The sequence below is a fragment of the Microtus oregoni genome, unplaced genomic scaffold (genome assembly GCF_018167655.1).
Source record: "Microtus oregoni isolate MIOR12 unplaced genomic scaffold, Mior012 000007F_ref0000211, whole genome shotgun sequence".
Taxonomy (NCBI): Eukaryota; Metazoa; Chordata; class Mammalia; order Rodentia; family Cricetidae; genus Microtus; species Microtus oregoni.
The window spans coordinates 30,211,127-30,224,000 of record NW_024543066.1 but is presented as its reverse complement, the minus strand read 5'-3'; the positions used below and the strand labels follow the sequence as shown (position 1 = coordinate 30,224,000).

General features: G+C 38.5%; 1 pseudogene; it reads left to right on the top strand.

Moving 5' to 3' along the window:
- Positions 1-12,053: 12,053 nt before the first annotated feature.
- Positions 12,054-12,267, top strand: LOC121450707 (annotated as a pseudogene).
- The last annotated feature ends 607 nt before the right edge of the window (positions 12,268-12,874 follow it).

Here is a 12,874-nt window from a genome sequence, read left to right as displayed (position 1 = left end):
GACAACACAGACCTGATGGAAACACATAAGCCTATTCCTTCATCAGAAGTCTAGAAGCTTGTTATGGAATATTAATTTAAGATGTGTACATTCATTGCTGTGGAACACTTTAATGATTCAATAATGTCTTGCATTCTTTTGTGTTGCATTTGTTTAACTCTGTGAAGTTCTGTTCCTTCTTTCTGTCTAAAACACCTGGCTGCTCTAATGAAGAGATGGTCAATAGCTAGGAAGGAGAAAGATAGGTGGGGCTGGCAGGTAGAGCGAATAAATAGGAAAAACATGGGAAGAGATCAAGGAGCGAGAGAAAAGGAGAAGAAGAGAAGAATTTCAGGGGCCAACTACACAGTGACACAGCAAGCTACAGACTAAGAATCAAAGAAAGAAACACAGAAATAGAGAAAGTAAAAACCCAGAGCCAAAAGATGGAGAGGATAATTATTTAAGAGAAGCTGACTAGAAATAAGTCAAATTAAAGCTGTGAATTCATTTGGGAACTGGGTGGCAGTACCCCCCAAAGAGTTAAGAGTAAAAAAAAACAACCAACTACAGAAGTCAATAAAGAGGTCCTACACCCCAGCAAAGCAGAAAAACTTAGAATAAAATCAGACAAGAGAAACTGTCATTGTATGTGACTAGAGACTATCCCAATTGTACGCTGATCTATAATTAGGAGATTCCACTCCCAGGTTTTTCTGGGGAGGTAATAATTCTGGAACACACATGCAGCATATTCGTACATTTTGAGAGAGCTACTGAACTAAGGGTTTCTGTCTCATCTCAGTGAAAGCCTGCTAAGAACAGCTTCCAGGTGGGTAGACAGGAGGAGCAGAGGCAGTCTTTTGAACTAGTGTGTACTCACTGCCCATCTCTCTTCTTTCCAAGGGCACAGGCTATAAAGGGGAGAAAATTCTCAACTTCTGGCTTCTCTCTGGGCAACGAAAGAGTTGCAGCATGTGTCCAAATTTCTGGCTTGAGAAATGCCCCAGGAACTGACTTCCACGTCTTCTGTGTGAGTTCTGATAGGTGTTGTGCTCAGAGGATGCCACAAACAAGACAAGAAGAACTTGTCTCTCCTGCAGGAGTATGCCCAGGCAACAGACAGAACAGGAGAGCAATCAAAAGCCTGAGAAAAACCCAGGCCTCAGCATCCACTCAGTGTCTGACTTCCAGGTTACTTGAAGTACTAACATCACTCAAATGAACATGCTCATAATCCCTGACTCTTTTTGGGGGGGAATTGGAGAAAACCTACTCCATAGGCCCCACATTTATGCAAATAAACACAAAGGAAGATGAGGATTGTCAGACTCTGAGTAAATGAACTAGCAAATACTTGTCTCATTGGGATTTTATATCTACAAATACCAAGAGGGATTATGTACAAAAAAATGTTGGTAGTCACATAGATGTCATTGGACAAATTGATGAAAGCCTTTCCTCATAAGACTGTCCAGGGAGACTTGGAAGAGTTGACCAGTTCTGTGAAATGGATAGTAGGTAAAATAATGAGGGTCATGAAGAAACAAAAAGTGGGACAAATGAAAAGAAACCTATTCAAAAGAAGCAGAAGAATAAAAATGACCTGACAAAAGAGATAAAAGAAAATGTTTATTGAGTTATGGAACACAATAATTGAGACTACTAATGATGAGGTAAAAAATTTAAAAGAAATAACCTAAATGTTAGAGTTAAAGAATACTATGGTTGGACTTTTTTTTTTTGGTTTTTTTTTTTTTTTTTTTTAAATTTATTTATTTATTAAGGATTTCTGCCTCGTCCCCACAACCGCTTCCCATTTCCCTCCCCCTCCCCCGATCAATTCCCCCTCCCTCATCTGCTCGAAGAGCAATCAGGGTTCCCTGACCTGTGGGAAGCCCAAGGACTGCCCACCTCTATCCAGGTCTCGTAAGGTGAGCATCCAAACTGCCTAGGCTCCCACAAAGCCAGTACGTGCAGTAGGATCAAAAACCCACTGCAATTGTTCTTGAATTCTCAGTATTCCTCATTGTCCGCTATGTTCAGCTAGTCCAGATTTATCCCATGTTTTTTCAGGCCTAGGCCAGCTGGCCATGGTGAGATCCCAATAGAACATCCCCATTGTCTTAGTGTGTGGGTGCACCCCTCGTGGTCCTGAGTTCCTTGCTCGTGCTCCGTCTCCTTCTGCTTTTTTGGTTTTTTGACAGCCTTGTTATTTCTACTAGTAAATGTTTATTTTAGTTTATTTATCTTCCCTTATAGAGTGAATAGTATCATCTTGGTCTATTTAAAAGTATGTAATAATGATTTGTTGTTGTTTGGTAGCTACATAGATAAATATAGGTAACGCATATGTACATACTTTCCTTCAGGTACTAATTTAAATGAGAGGTTAGTTCTAAATTATATATATATATATATATATATGAAAAAATATTTAAATTGACAAAAATATTGAAATATTTCTGTCAGGCTTAAAAATGGTATATTTCTGTGCAAGTTGATGCATGATCTCTAATGCAATAGTGTTCGTAGGCATGGTTGTTAAGTCAGGGTGTAAGGCTCTCAGTAAACTGAATAATACTTTCTTTCCATAAATGAATTATTTTCTGGAGGGATAGAGCCAGCTATCATGAAGGATGCTGTCTAGTAAGGATGCTTGCTGTTCATCTTGCACACTGTGCCTATTCTCTCTTTACTTTCTTAGTAAGAACTTCAGGTGTGACTGACTTTTAGTCGTTATAGCCTTCATAACTGTGAGCCTTTTTCCTTGACAAATTACCTACCAATAATGATGCTATTGTAGAAATAGAAAGAAGCCCATGATCTTGCTTTCAGTAAAATATTGTGGATTTTTCCTTCAGTTGCTGAGATGTATGTTTTATGGTATAGATATAGAAGGTTTCAAGGATTTTCTGGAAACCAGGGTGTTGTGGAGTATTGTTTTAAGATGTGTTATATTCATTTATGCTGTGGAATATTTGTTTAGTGATACAAAGATGTGTTGCATTCTTTTATGTTGCATTTGTTTAACTCTTTGAAGTTGTGTTACTTTCCTGTCTAAAACTCCCGATTGGTCTAATAGAAGCTGAATGACAAATAGTTATTCAAGAGAGGGATAGAAGGGGCTGCCAGGTAGAGAATAAATAGTAGGAGTAGAGGAGAGCAAGGAGTGAAAAACAGAGGACAGGTAGATGCCAGGGGCAAACCACATAGAGGCACAACCAGGTTTAGAGTAAGAAAGAAAGGTATACAGAGTAGATGCTTAGGAAGGCATTTGTTCATTTCCTGGCCACCCAGACTCCCCAAAAAACCAACAGAAACTGCATTAATTAAGTCACTGCTTATCCAATCACTATACCATATTCCTAGAAAACTCTTACATATTAAATTAACCCATTTCTAAATGTAAAAGAAATGGACACTTTTTAAGATAAATACCATATATCAAAGTTAAACCAGGACCAGGTGAACAATCTAAATAGACCTGTTAGTCGTGAAGAATTAGAAGCTGTTATCAAAAACCTTCCTACAAAAAAAAAAAAAAAAAAAAAAAAAAAAGCCCAGGACCAGATGGTTTCAATGTGGAATTCTACCAGAATTTCCAAGAGGAGCTAATACCTATACTCCTTAATATATTTCACAGTATAGAAAAAGAAGAGTCATTGCCAAATTCCTTTTATGCAGCTACAGTTACTCTGATACCAAAGCCACATAAACTCAACCAAGAAAGAGAATTACAGGCCTATCACACTCATGAACATCAACGCAAAAATCCTCAACAAAATACTGGCAGACCGAATCCAAGAACACAAGAGAAAAATTATCCATTATGATCAAGTAGGCTTCATCTCAGAGATGCAGGGCTGGTTCAACATATGAAAATATATCAATGTAATACATCATATAAATAAACTGAAAGAAAAAAAAACATATGATCGAAAAGCATTTGACAAAATTCAACATCCCTTTATGATTAAAATCTTGGAGAGATTAGGGATACAAGGGTCATACCTAAATATAATAAAAGCTATTTACAGCAAGCCGACAGTTAACATCAAATTAAACGGAGAGAAACTCAAAGCCATCCCACTGAACTAAGGAACACGACAAGGCTGTCCACTCTCGCCATACCTCTTCAATATAGTACTTGAAGTTCTAGCAATAGCAATAAGACAACATAAGGGGATCAAGGGGATTCGAATTGGAAAGGAAGAAGTGAAATTTTCGTTATTTGCAGATGATATGATAGTGTACATAAGTGACCCCCAAAACTCCACCAAAGAACTTTTACAGCTGATAAACACCTTTAGTAATGTGGCAGGATACAAGATCAACTACAAAAAATCAGTCGCCCTCTTTTACACAAAGGATATGGAAGCAGAGAGGGAAATCAGAGAAGCTTCACCTTTCACGATAGCCACAAACAGCATAAAATATCTTGGGGTAACTCTGACCAAGGAAGTGAAAGGTCTATTTGACAAGAACTTTAAGGCATTGAAGAAAGAAATTGAAGAGGATACCAGAAAATGGAAGGACCTCCCTTGCTCTTGGATTGGGAGGATCAACATAGTAAAAATGGCAATTCTACCAGAGGCAATTTATAGATTCAATGCAATCCCCATCAAGGTCCCATCAAAATTCTTCACAGATCTGGAGAGGATAATAATCAACTTTATATGGAAAAACAAAAAACCCAGGATAGCCAAAACAATCTTATACAATAAAGGATCTTCTGGAGGCAGTACCATCCCTGACTTCAAACTCTATTAGAGAGCTACAGTAATGAAAACAGTGTGGTACTGGCATAAAAACAGAGAAGTCGACCAATAAAATTGTATAGAAGACCCAGATTTTAATACACAAACCTATGAACACCTCATTTTCGATAAAGGAGCTAAAAGTATACAATGGAAGAAAGAAAGCATCTTCAACAAATGGTGCTGGCACAACTGGATGTCAACCTGTAGAAGAATGAAAATAGACCTATATCTATTACCATACACAAAACTCAAGTCCAAATGGATTAAAGACCATCAATCTGAACACACTGAACCTGATAGAAGAGAAAGTGGGAAGTACCCTACAACAGATGGGCACAGGAGATCGCTTCCTATGTATAACCCCAAGAGCACAGACATTAAAGGCAACATTGAATAAATGGGACCTACTAAAACTCAAGCAAAGGACACTGTCGCTAAGACAAAAAGGCAACCTACTGACTGGGAGAAGAACTTCACCATCCCTGCAACAGACAAAGGTCTGATCTCCAAAATATATAGAGAACTCAAGAAACTAGACTTTAAAATGCTAATTAACCCAATTAAAAAATGGGGCACTGAACTGAACAGAGAATTCTCAACAGAAGAATTTCAAATGGCCAAAAGACACTTAAGGTCATGCTCAACCTCCTTAGCGATCAGGGAAATGCAAATCAAAACAACTTTGAGATATCATCTTACACCTGTCAGAATGGCTAAAATCAAAAACACCAATGATAGCCTTTGCTGGAGAGGTTGTGGAGGAAGGGGTACCCTCATCCATTGCTGATGGGAATGCAAACTTGTGCAACCACTTTGGAAATCAGTGTGGCGGTTTCTCAGGAAATTCGGGATCAACCTACCCCTGGACCCAGCAATACCACTCTTGGGAATATACCCCAAGAGATGCCCTATCATATGACAAAAGCATTTGTTCAACTATGTTCATAGCAGCATTATTTGTAATAGTGAAAACATGGAAACAACCTAGATGTCCTTCAATGGAAGAATGTATGAAGAAAGTGTGGAATATATACACATTAGAGTACTATGCTGTAGTAAAAAAAAAAAACAATGACTCCTCGAATTTTGCATGCAAATGGATGGAAATAGAAAACACTATCCTCCAGCAAAGGCTATCATTGGTGTTTTTTATTTTAGCCATTCTGACAGGTGTAAGGTGGTATCTTAAAGTTGTCTTGATTTGCATTTCCCTGATTGCTAAGGAAGTTGAGCATGACCTTAAGTGTCTTTTGGCCATTTGAAGTTCTTCTGTTGAGAATTCTCTGTTCAGATCAGTGCCCCATTTTATAATTGGGTTGATTAGCCTTTTACGGTTTAGTTTCTTGAGTTCTTTATATATTTTGGAGATCAAACCTTTGTCAGTTGCAGGGTTGGTGAAGGTCTTCTCCCAGTCAGTGGGTTGTCTTTTTGTCTTAGTGACAGTGTCCTTTGCTTTACAGAAGCTTTCTAGCCATAAATAAAGGACAATGAGCTTATAATTCATGTTCCTAGAGAAGCTAAATAAGAAGGTGAATCCAAAGACAAACACATAGGCATCCTCATGAATATTAACCTTCATCAGGCGATGAAAGGAGACAGAGACAGAGACCCACATGGGAGCACCGGACAGAAATCTCAAGGTCCAAATCAGGAGCAGAAGGAGACGGAGCACGAGCAAGGAACTCAGGACCACGAGGGGTGCACCCACACACTAAGACAATGGGGATGTTCTATTGGGATCTCACCAAGGCCAGCTGGCCTAGGTCTGAAAAAGCATGGGATAAATCCCTACTAGCTGAACATAGCGGACAATGAGGAATATTGAGAATTCAAGAACAATTGCAGTGGGTTTTTGATCCTACTGCACGTACTGGATTTGTGGGAGCCTAGGCAGTTTGAATGCTCACCTTACGAGACCTGGATAGAGGTGGGCAGTCCTTGGGCTTCCCACAGGTCAGGGAACCCTGATTGCTCTTCGAGCAGATGAGGGAGGGGGACTTGATCGGGGGAGGGGGAGGGAAATGGGAAGCAGTTGTGGGGACGAGGCAGAAATCCTTAATAAATAAATAAATTAAAAAAAAAAAGAAAACACTATCCTGAGTGAGGTAACCCAGACCCAAAAAGATGAACAGGGGATGTACTCACTCATAATTGGTTTCTAGCCTTAAATACAGGTCACAGAGTCCATAACTGGTGATCCTAAAGAAGCTAAATAAGAAGGTGAAACCAAAGAAAAACATATAGTTATCCTCCTGGCTATGGGAATTAGACAAAATTGCCAGGCAAAAAATTGGGTTCTTGGGGGTGGGGTGGGGTGAGTGTATGGGGAGATGGGGAGAGAAAAGTAAGAAGGGGAGGATGGCGGGAAGTTGGGGAAATGGGATGATTGGAATAAAGGAAGGTTGCATAGAGGAGCAGGGTAGCACAAATCTTAGTTAAAGGAGCTAACTTAGGGTAGGCAAGAGACTTGAACCTAGAGTGGCTCCCAGGAGCCCAAGGCGATGTCCCCAGTTAGTTCCTTGGGCAGCTGAGGAAAGGGAACCTGAAATGACCCTATCCTATAGTCATACTGATGAATATCTTGCATATCACCATAGAACCTTCATCTGGTGATGGATGGAGATAGAGACAGAGACCCACACTGGAGCACTGGACTGAGCTCCCAAGGTCCCAATGAGGAGTGGAAGGAGTGAGAACATGAACAAGGAAGTCAGGACCACTTGGGGTGCACCCAGTCACTGAGACAGTGGGGCTGATCTATTGGGAGCTCACCAAGGCCAGCTGGACTGTGACTGAAAAAGCATGGGATAAAACCAGACTCTCTGAACATGGCGAACAATGAGTGCTGATGAAAAGCCAAGGACAATGGCACAACGTTTTGATCCTACTTCATGTTCTGGCATTGTGGGAGCCTAGCCAGTTTGGATGTTCACATTCCTAGACATGGACGGACCTTGGACTTTCCACAGGGCAGGGAACACTGACTGCTCTTTGGACTGGAGAGGGTGGGGGAGAGGAGCTTGGGGGAAGGGGTGAAGGGTAGGAAGAGGGGGAGGGATATGGGAGGCTGGGAGGAGGTGGAAATTTTTTTTTCTTTTTCTCAATAAAAAATTTTAAAAAAATGGATAAATAATTAAAATTTAAGTTTGAGATTTAAAAAGAAACTGTTCTACAAACGCTATGCTTCTTGTAAATCAAAGATGATTTCAGAAAACTGAATGGAGACTTGTATTTCCTTCTGCATATATTCTAGAGAATAAAACAGGATTATCAATATAAAAATGTAAAAAAAATATATAAATTTATTATTATTTACCATGAGGCTTGTGGCCTACTGGTAAGGTTCCAGCTGGCAGCTCACATCTTTCCTCTCTGGTGTCTCTTTCCTCTGCGATGACTGCAGACTCAGCCTCTCTTCTTCCTAGAATTCTTCTGTTCTCGTTGCTCCATCTATACTTCCTGCCTGGCTACTGGTCAATCAGCATTTTATTAAAGCAATACAAGCAACAAATCTTACAGGGTCCATGATCATTGTCCCACACCAAGTAGAGAAAGATAAAAGCCCAGAGGCAAAAGGCAGATAAGATAACTTAAGTTAGAAAAGCTGTCTAGAAATGAGACAAGCTAAGGCTGCAATTCATAAGTAAGAGTAAAAAAAAAAAAAAGAAAAGAAAAAGAAGAAACCCAACTGCACCAGAGGCTATAGTAAATGATTGCATTACAGTTCCCTTTTACTATAAAAATATGTTCCTGTGTTTGGAAATATTGGAAGAGATGTTTGTGGATTTCTATTTTAAAAAGTTTGGCTTTTGAATGTGCATGGGAGTAACTAAGGAGACCAGAGAGTGTATTGGGTCACTCAGAGTGGAGTTACGGGTGCGGTTACCAATCTCATGTGGAAGTGAGAAACAAGTGCCCTTAACAGCTGAGTTCTCTCTCCAGCCCCTGTACTTCATCTTTGTATTTTCTATTTTTTAGAAAGCATCTTCTTTTATTATTGAAAAACCATGCTTACATTTATTTTGCTATTGTTCTTCAATTTATTGGGAATTTTAATCATTTGGGTGTCCATGAAGGTGTTAATGTCATTTTATTTTAAGCCCGGCATAATCCATTAATTTCATTGAATGTATATATTAATCTTGAGAGTTTTATAGTCCAGCAATATGCCAGGCTTTTAATTTTCTCAGATATAACTATATGTCACTTAAGTTTTTATGGTGGTTATAATTCAAAAGTTTTATTTTTCTTATTAAATTGATACCTGTTTAAAATCATTTTAGCCAGGGTCTAATGTACCCATAAAATGTCCACAAACGCAGTATAAGCCACAGTTGGCCCTGAACTCCTGATCCCCATGCCTCTACTTCCCCAGTGCTGGACTTCCAGGCATAAACCATCAGCCAATTAAAATTGATTCGTACATATTTCATATTTTAATATGACATAAACCATGATATAATCCTTCTCACTTTCACTGTTAAGCAGATTTATTTTTTAAGTGTTTTCGTGTATTAGTTGATTTTATTCTTTGAGTTCTAAAATGTTTTATTTTATTAAAAAGTATCATGGATTTTCCTTTTAAAAAAAGCTATTTATTTGAAGCAGGATTGATCCTGAAGTCCATACATTTGTGGTCGATAATATCCTTTAAGCTCCTTTATTAAAGTAGGTTTCCCTTTTCTCCTTCTTTCCTTTCCCTGCTGTTCTGTCGCTTCTTAAAATAGAAAGTGTTTTATTTATTCTTGAAAAATGTAATACTTGTAAACAATGTATATTGATTATATGTACCCCATACTCCCCAGGGTACCCTTAGCAGCATATCCTCTCCTCATTTCAGATTCCTTCAGATTCCTCTCTCTCTCTCTCTCTCTCTCTCTCTCTCTCTCTCTCCCCCGTTTGTGTGTGTGTGTGTGTGTGTGTGTGTGTGTGTGCACTTACTTTCAGAACTGTTATGTTACTAATCTCCACATTTGATCTGCCTTTTTTTTTTGCAGAGAGAAATTTGATTAACCTATACGTATAAGGATAAATATTCATAATGTAGCATTATCCCATGTCTACTTATCAAACAACAGTTGTAGATTTCTCTTATGAACCTATGATCTCCTGAACTATAATAGTATATTATTGTAGTATAGAATCATTGTAGGATGTTGTGTTTTAATAAATAAAGCTAGCCTGCAGATCAGAGGGCAAAGCAGCTATACTAGTCAGCCATAAAGGCCAGGGAATGATGACACATACCTTTCATCTCAGAGGCAGAAAGATCTTTGTGTGTTCAAGGCCACCCTGGGCTATACAAGATTGAATCTGCCTAAAAGACAAATAGAGCTCACACAAAGGTGATCCCAGCACTTGGTATTACACATCCTTTAATCCCAGGACTAGAGAGGTAGAGACAGGAGGTGTGATATGACTGGGAGGAGAAAGGAATATAAAGGGGAAGAGACATGAACTCAGTGGACTGTGGAGTGTGGAATCTCAGGTTTGGAAGTTTGAGGACTACCCCTTCAGTCTGAGCATTGGTAGAGCTAAAAGGTCTCTCTAGAGGTGGTCTGTTTTTTTTTCTTTTCTTTTTTCTTTCTTTTTATCTTTAGGTTGAACCCAATATCTTTCTCTGGGTTTTTGTTTTTCATGGTACATTGAAACATTGTTTTTGACAAGGGTTATAGTATGAGACCTGAATTCCGTTGCGTACGTCAGTCCCCAAATGCTATCCAAAAGCAAATGATTAGCATCATAATTTCTATGCTATTATTGAACTAATGTGCACATATTTCCTGGCAATATTGATTTCTTGGCAGTATTGGATTTTAAGGTATTTTTATTTCATCAATAAGAATACATTTGTTCTATTTTCAAACATTTACATGTGTTTATCCTATTTTATTTTATACAGCTTGTTTTCTTAGTAAATGAATCATAGTGACAGACTATCATTATTTTTCTGGAACATTTCATACTTTTCTAAAGAAACTATTGATCTGCCTGAGATTCTCTCTTGCATCACATGTATTCTGTTTATGAAGCTTACCTCTGTGACACCTGTTCAAGTTCCTAAATTTTTCACTTGCAGATTTCCTTCAGTTTGCATTTTCTTTATTGATTCTATTTCTACTTACAGGTCTAAAGCTGTTTTATTCATTTTCTTTCTTTGCTTGTATCTTTTATTTTTTTAAAGACTTTCAAATGAGTTTATTAATATCCTCTTGAAATATCTCTATCACATTTATAAATGCTATTTTAAAGTCTTTATCTATGTTTCAGTTTTGTTGGATTTCTCAGGGTCTACTTTAGAATAGCTGCTGGGGTCTAATGGAGACATATTGTGCTGGCTGTTGGTGATTGTGTTTTACACTGTAGTCTAGGCATCTGGGTTGGTTAGGAAAGATTGTAATTCTAAATGCTGACATCTGCTCTTGTCTTTGTTAGGTGGGTATTTTGTTCCTTGGCTTCTTTTCTCTCTGGTTCTTAGGAGTATGTGATGGTTGTATGTTTCCTGGCAGGAAAATCTTCTGTGATCCTGTCAGATGTAACCCCTAGATTTCTGTTCTGGGTTGAATGTATTTCTCGTTATTGGGGATTGACTCTTAAGGACAGGTTACAAGCACAGGGTTCACAATGGGAGGAAGGCAGGGTGTTCTTCCTGGATCTGCTTAGTACCATATGAGCAGGGATAAAGAGTGAGTGTTTTCCACAGCAGCTAGTCTGCTCCAGAGCTTTGGGTGAGATTTCAGGATTGGATTTGGAGGGCACAGAGGAAATGTGAAAAATCTACAGTTAGTCTAACTTCTTCCCTGGCCCAGAAATAGTCTGAAGGTTCTCAGGAAATGTCTACTGGAGTTGTTGTCTACAATAAAGATTCTAGCTTCTTTCTGTCTGTCTGTTTGGCTCATCTATCTGTCTATCTATCTATCTATCTATCTATCTATCTATCTATCTATCATCTATCTATCATCATCTGTCTGTCATCTATCTACCTATCTATCTCCTTCTACCTATCTGTTATCCTCACAAACTCATAGCCAATGTGCCAATACTCACAATGTCTTTAAATATTTATAAATGTATCATACCCAGAATATAAAATTATTACTAGTTCTGAGCTATAGTATAGCAAAAGATCTTGAAAATTTCCTGCAGAAAGCAGCCTCAGTGTTTCTATTGCTGAAATAAACATCTTGACCAAATGCAACTTGTGGAGAAAAGGGTTTATTTGGCTTAAACTTCCACATTACTCTACACTGTTTCAGAAACCAGGATTCTCCTCCGCCATTGTGCTCTGTCTACCCACCTTAGCTTCTCGCCATGTCTTCTCACAAGACTTTCAGAATCAAGCAATTCCTGGCTAAGAAACAAAAGCAAAATCTTCTTATTCCTCAGATGATTCAGATGAAAACTGGCAACAAAATCAGGTACAACTCCAAGACCCTGGAGGAGAACGAAGCTGGGTCTGTACGGAGTCAACAGTGGCAAGAGAGTTTACACTGAATCGTGGTCCTTGATGAGTGTTACAAGATGAAGTTTAACATTTTCAACCTGGAGACTTGATCATGTTTAAGTTGGGAGTGGTTTCTCCAGTAGTAAAACGTAGAACCTTTTGGAAAAAAAAAAAAAAGAAACCAGGATTGGAACTCAAACAAGGTGAAATCCTGGAGCAGGAGCTGATGCATAGGACATGGAGAGGTGTTGATTACTGGCTTACTCAGCATGACTCACTCAGCTTGCTTTCTTATAGAACTCAGGACCATCATTGCAGGTCATCACAACCTGTAGTAGGCTGGGCTGTCTTGTATTAATCACTAACAAAAAAAAAAAATTCTACTTCTCTGTGGCCAGACCTTATGAAGGTATTTTCTCAACTGAGGATCCTTCTTCGGATGACTGTAGATTGAAAGTCAGTATAATTAGCATATACACAACTTCTGTACATATGTGACAAAATTTAAATTTGTCATTTGATATATTGTTTTTAATACTACAGTGCTAAGCTTATGATTAACAACTATTAAAAAGAACTATCCTCATAGCAACTCTGAGACCTGCTTAAACAAATGGGAAAACTAGGAACTTTTCAGTTACTAATTGTCTGTGAAGGAGTATATAAACCATTTAACAATAAGCTTCAC